We start from the raw sequence: 6,884 nt of genomic DNA on the forward strand, positions 1-6,884 counted from the left end.
TATTATTGTTACTTATTTTATTAACATATAATGTATTATTTGCTTCAAGGGTGCAGGTCTGTGATTCAACAGTCTTACACAATTCACAATGCTCACCATAGCACATATCCTCCCCACTGTCCATCACCAGCCATCCCATCCCTCCCATACCCTCCCCAATGAAGAGTCTCTTAGGGTTTGTCTCTATCTCTGGTTTCGTCTTATTTCATCAAATGAATAGTTTTTCTGAGAGGTCTTCCCCGATCACCCCTTTCTCCTCTCCCTTTTTGCCCCTCTATAACCCATGCATCCCTCTATCATCACGTTTAGTGTTTTGTATTGTCTCCTATGCCAAATTGTTTCCTTATGTACAAGGTCCCTGAAGGAAAACTGTGACCCACCTTTAGCATCTAGGGTGTACATTTGTTCTTTACCTTCACACTTCCATCATCCCCTCTTTTAGTAACAGCCCCTAGTATTAATCCAGGGAGCTACTGTTCCTGCACTCTCAGTCCAAGTAGCTCAGGTGTGGTCCCATTCACCTGGTGTCATAGTGGTGCTCGTGACCACAGTCTAGGTCCCTCATATCCAGTATCCTTGGCCATAGAGCTTGGTTGCCTAGCTAGTTGGAAAGGGCTTTGGGAGGCATGGACCCCATCGTCTATATCTTTTCCATCTCCTGTCCACCCTGTGATCTATAGCCCAGTATCTGCTAGGCATTGTGGTAAGTGCTTTACATTTACAATTTCATTTAGTTCCTCTAGGAGATGAAGGTGATATTATCATTTCCATTCACATAGGAGAACTCTGGCTCGGAGAGGAAATAGCACATAGCTAGTGTACTTTCAGAGCTGGGCCTTAGACTAAAAGCTCTGGCTGCCTTTGTAGCAATGAGAAAACATTAAACTTTAATTCTTATTTATTTATTTAAAGATTTTATTTCTTTATTTGACAGAGAGAGAGATCACAAGTAGGCAGAGAGAGAGGGGAAGCAGGCTCCCTGCCGAGCAGAGAGCCCGATGTGGGGCTTGATCCCAGGACCCCGAGATCATGACCCAAGCCAAAGGCAGAGGCTTAACCCACTGAGCCACCCAGGTGCCCCAAACTTTAATTCTCTTAAGAGTAGGCGCTTAAAGAACATAATTTTCATGTATGAGTAGGTTTTTTACTGGTGTTACCCATTTACTGGTGTTACCCATTCTCTAAGCATTTTAAAGATGTCATCCCATTGTCTTCTGGCTTCCGTTGTTTCTGAAAAGCAGTAAGCAGTAATTATATTTGTTCTTCTGTTTATGTCATATGTCTTTTTTTTTTTTTTCGTCCTCGATATAATAAAGATTTTCTCCTTGTCTTTAGTCACTAGTAACTTGATTATGGTATGTCTTGGCATGGTTTTGTTTGGGGGTGTGTGTCTATTTGCCATGTTTGGGGTTTTCTGAATTTCTTAAATCTGTAGATTGCAATTTTTCCTATTGAATTTGAAAAATTTTCAGCCATTATATCTTCATATATTTGCTTTCTGCCTAGTTTTCTCTTTCCTTTTCTTCTGGGATTCCAATGACACAGATGTCAGATTACTTAATGTTTCCCATTGAGGCTTTGCTCATGTTTGAAAAATATTTCTTCCCTCTGTGATTCTGTTTGGATAATTTCTGCTGATGTATCTTTACATTCATTTCCACTTTTAGAGTATGCAGTATGCTGTTATCTTAGCTAGGGAATTCTTTTGATTTCAAATATTGTACTTTTTGTTTGTGAGTTGACATTCGGCTTACTTTTTGGAATTTTCTTATCTATCTTGAAATTCCCCAGCTCTCCAGCTATTACATTCATCTTTTCCTATAACATACTTTAAATATGTCTATTATATTTAATTTCAAGGTTCCCATCTGCTAATTCCAATATCTGATTCCTCTTCTGGGTTCTTTGTATGCCAGGTAATTTTTATTGTGTACTTATATATGTAATAGACTCCAGAGTCTTTTGATTCTGTTATCTTTCTCTGAAAAGTATTGGGTTTTGTCCCGGTAGCTGGTTCACTTGCTGACAAATCACTTTAATTCCAGGGGAGTGTAGTTTCAGCCTTTATTAGACTTGTCTCTTGCAGTTCTATCCTAGTCTCCGGTATAGACCTTAGTCCTAGTATGTGGTCCTCAGTCCTAAGGCATGGTCCTGAAGGAGCGCCAGTGGAAAGGTCATGTGCTTACCAAGCTTCTCTAATGTGGCTGTGTTTGCTTAGTTTTGTAATCTCCCTGCAGTTGCTTTCCTCTAGATAATTTAGAGTCTTACCCTCTAAACCTTACTATGAGCACTCAGCCAAGTAGCAGAGGAGAATTGGCACACTGATTTTAAAAGGAAGTCTCTTTTGTGCTTTTATCATTTGCTGGATTTCACTCCTCCATTTCCAGTCACTCCGGCCCTATACACAGTGTGAATTAAAGGGATATGCCTTTAGGGGAAGATCTTACCCAATGTGCTTCATTTCTCTCAAGGGTTAGATCCCCTTAGTTTCTGCCTGCTTTGGTGGCTGTCCAGTGCCTTAAGGTAATTGTTTTTTAAAAATATTTTATACAGAGTATATAATTGTTATGTGGGAGGGTTAGTTTGATACAGGCTATTCTGTTATTACCAGAACCAGAATCTCTTGTTCACATATCTTCCTACAATCTCAACACCAGTGAAAAGGGAGAACTAAGAAGTCAGAGAAGCAATGGCACAAAGTCCTGAGGGGCAACTCAGCATGGCTAGCTGGAAAGAGGCAGTGTGATACAACGGTTGCGAGCAGAGACTGTGCGGGCAGATAAGCGGGCCACTTATCAGCTGTATGAGTTTACACAAGAAGCTCCACCCACTGGGTCTGTATATTCTTATCTGAAGAATGGGAATGATAACATCACTTTCATAGTTTTTGGGGGGAATGAGAAGTATATGAAGTGCTTAGCACCAGATCTAGCACATTATCATAACCAAAGGTGGTCACTACTGTTAAGAGAGTGATGTGTTCTTTCACGGAGGGCCTAAAGGAGAGAGACAAGACTAGAAGAATCTCTTTTCCCCACAGTAGGTGGGTGACTTCTGTTGGGGCTTTTTGGACTAGAAGTCTGTGCCTCCAACTGTAGACATTCCCAGTTGTTTGGAAATGAGCAAAGTCCCAAACCTTCGAATTTTTTTGTGTGTTCCAGGTGGGGCTTATCAAGAGCTGGAGGGTCTGAACCAGATTTATGCAGAATTTTAAAGGGACAGCTGTAGAGTTAAAGAAGAAGCTGACTGAAAATGTGTATCAAGGGCAAAGGCTTGGAGATGACACTTTCTCCCAAGTGGTATTCCAGTACAGATTCCTTCTCTGAGCACTCCAACCAGACATAAAGGAGTCTTAATTCCCAAACCCAAGCATGTCTGGAAAGATTCTTCGTATTGAAGTAAACTTCATATAATAGAAAATTCCCATTTTAACTATTTTAAAGTGTGTAATTCAGTGACTTCTAGTACACTTATGTACTAGAAGTACATAAATTCTTCAACCTTCATTACTAATTCCAGAACATTTTTATCACCCCAGAAAGAAACCCCATACCTGTTAAATAGTCAACCACTGATCTACTTTCTGTTTCCATGATTCGTGTATTCTGGACATTTCATGTGAATGGAATCACGCATATGTGACTCTTTGTGTTTGCCTTCTTTCACTTGGTGTAATGTCTTCAAGGTTCGACCATTGCCTGGAACTTTTAGATACTCGTTTTTGTATAAACTTGTGTGTCTTTTTTACTTTTTCAGGTTACCTCCTCCATGAGGGTCTCCTACCGGGAACAGGGAACCTTGAAGAAGTGAGCATGGGGAATGGTGGGTGCAAACAAGTGGGGCACATTTGATGAAAGACAGTTGGAAGGCAGGCAGGCCGGCAGGGACAAGCGCTCCCTCACTCAGAGGAAACCACCCTTAAAAGGATTTTACACCACCTTGGAAAGAGCCCTCCACCCTTTCCCAGTGACAAAAATCGGAGACAAAAACCTGATTGGATGACAGGTGCAGAAAGGGTTAATCAGATTAAAACAACCCACTAACAAGCCCATAAACACCCCTAAACTTAGAAACTCCAGTGGCAACTGTCTCGGGTCCCCTCCCTCCTTGGGAGCTTTGTACTGTCCCTTTGCTATCACTCAATAAACCTTGCTTTGCTGCCCACCACTCTGTCTGGTCTACGCCTTCATTCTTCAAAGCTGCGTTACCAAGAACCGCGGGCACCGACAGAGGAAAAAGAATCCTCTAACACATTGACACACTTCTGTTTGACAGGTTTCTATTTCTGCACCCCACTTACAGTGCTCTTGAGGCTCTTCTGTTGGAGTATCTGTTTCAGTTTTTCCATCTAAAACCCCCTCACCTCAACTGTAGTCCAAAGATGGATGACTTTCTAAGGCATCCAATTAAATATAACAAGGTGATGTGCAGGAGGAAGTACCTGTGTTTTAAAGTCAGATTGGATTTGAATCTTACCTCACAGACTGTGTATAGGTTTGGGGAATTCCAGAGTAGAGACCTGTGTCCACTTTTGCAGGTAGAACCTGGGGATGCGATGTATCCCTAGGGATATTCCAGATGCCATAACATGGCATGAAAGGAGTAGAAAGAGCTGCTGGAAACCATGACTGAGTCAGTCTTGAAGAGTTCCCAAAGCCCTGTGCAGTTGGGGAGCAATCAAATGACTTTTCTGTGTGTCTCAGAGTGGCAAGTGAGTGGGTAAACAGCCTTAGCTCCACCTCATTTCTTGTCACGACATGGCCGCAGCATGGCAGAGGGGCCACCAAGTGTTCCCAGACATTAGTGGAGAACAGCGAGGGGGCACAGAGTAACCGCAAACTTGGAGATGACCTGCCAGATACTTAGGGCAAAAGCAGGACAGGTGTCCAGAGGTCCAGGGTATGGGGGCATTTTGGCAGCTTGTAGAACTACATGGAAACAGCAAGGGGCGGACACCCTCAGAGGATACCTAGAGATACCTGGAACTCAGGTGTGATTCTGGAGAAAGGGGGTGGCAGATGCTGAACTGAAATTAAAATGTTGCCTAGTGCTACAGGGTGGTGGCTTAAAACAGGAATTCGGTTCAGTTTAGAAAAGGCAGTGTACATTTTAAGCACTTCTGAGAAGCTAAGCAGAGAGTCCTAACTTTAAAAAAATGTGTTTTCCCCACTATACGTCATTCTACTTTATTTCATTTTAAGCTTGTGAAAATGATTCAGCTGATGCATTGAAGAGGCAGGACTTTGTAGCTTTAGGGTTGGGACCAGCTGGCCCAGGGCACAGTTTCTCAGCTGAGGTTCCTAGGGAGACTGCCACAGGCACTTAGCCAGCCGCTCTGTGCTGGAAGGGCAGGGGTTAGCTGACATTCGCTCTGGGCTGTTCTCGAGGCTGGCTGCTCTCAGCTGCAGGGCTTCCTTCCTCATCCTCCTCCCACCCTTGTTCTCTTCCATTTTGAATGTTTTTAAAATTATTTATTTATCTTTTATTTATGAGAGAGAGAGACAGAACACGACCGGGTGGGGGGCGGCGAGCAGAGGGAGAGGGAGAAGCACACTGTGCTGAACGGAGTGCAGAGCCCAATGTGGGGTTCGATCTCATGAATCTGAGATCATGACCTGAGTTGAAACCAAGAGTCTGCCAAATAACCGACTGAACCACCTGAATGTTTTTTAAATTGAGGTGAAATTCACAGAACAGAGAAGTAACCATTAGCAAGTAAACAACTCGGTGTCCTTTAGTACATGCACCTTGTTGCGCAACCATCACCTCTCTCCAGTTCTGAAATATTTTCATTCTCAAAAGGGACTCCCCAGTTTACGTAGTTACTCCCCAAAGACCCTGGCAACCACTGATCTGTTTCCCTTCTCTGTGGATTTACCTATTCTGCACATTTCTTACATATGAAATCGCACAGTCTGTGACCTTTTGTGTCTGGCTTCTTTCCTCATCCCTCTTGTACCTTTCAGTCCTATCTCTTCTCCCTGAAGCCCTGGGGCCCACCCAAGAAGTCCCCCAGGCATTTCCAAACTCCATTTTCCAGGATTTAGGCCAGAGAAAGCAAAGGTTAAGGGGTGGGGGTAAGGGTTGGGATTGGGAATTAAATTGGGTTAGGAAAAAAATGCCAACAATTTCTGATTAGGTCTCAGCCACTGAATTTGGTTTAAAGGCAAATGATCTCTGGGCACTGGGTTTTAAGTACCATGGCTGTGGCTTCTGAGCCACACCACGTGTGAGACAGGCTTGCTCTAGCTCCTGACTTGAAACAGATGCTCTGTGCCCTTGATGGAATGTTGGGTTTTGGAAAAAAAAAAATGCAGCCGTTTTGAGACAGTGGTGTGGCTAGAGTTCCACAAAGCCGGGTTTATCATCAGACAGAAAACCAGGGGGAAACAGCTACCGGATCCAATTGCCCCTTACATCCCCAGTGGCCACACCTGGCCCTAAGAACTGGGGACGCAGCAGAGAAGCACATCACAAACTTGTGGTCCAGGGCTGCCACTTCTCTAATGAGTTATAGCAGAGTTTTGAAACTTTAAGGGGAGGAAATTGTAGGCGGAGGAAATTGTAGGCGGTGGCTTTTCTATGTCTGGTAGAGGAGCTAGCTTGTGACACACTGCAGGCTTCGCGGTTTCTCTCTCTGGCCTCAGTGGTTTTTCTGTGGACTGAGATGCTTCCCTGTCTTTCCTGGGAGGGAGAAATTGAAATTATAGAACCTCCTTCTGGTTGTCTTCATGCAGGATGGGCTTTTTCATCTTGACCTAGGAGGGCCTGTCCACTGATGAAAATCAGTGTCCATGCTTCCTCTGCCTCCAGCATTGGTTATGCATGCGAAGCTGTATGGCCTTGGGTTAGTCATTTCCCTTTACAAAACTTGAGCTTTCTCA

General features: G+C 43.6%; 1 long non-coding RNA gene across 1 annotated transcript; it reads left to right on the plus strand.

Moving 5' to 3' along the window:
- Positions 1-2,337: 2,337 nt before the first annotated feature.
- On the plus strand, positions 2,338-4,154 carry LOC116864292. The gene is made up of 3 exons (XR_004381986.1): positions 2,338-2,523; positions 3,162-3,398; positions 3,757-4,154. It is a non-coding gene; the product is annotated as an uncharacterized LOC116864292 (long non-coding RNA).
- The last annotated feature ends 2,730 nt before the right edge of the window (positions 4,155-6,884 follow it).

This window comes from Lontra canadensis, unplaced genomic scaffold (assembly GCF_010015895.1).
Source record: "Lontra canadensis isolate GAN:19392208 unplaced genomic scaffold, GSC_riverotter_1.0 scaffold5, whole genome shotgun sequence".
Classification (NCBI taxonomy): Eukaryota; Metazoa; Chordata; class Mammalia; order Carnivora; family Mustelidae; genus Lontra; species Lontra canadensis.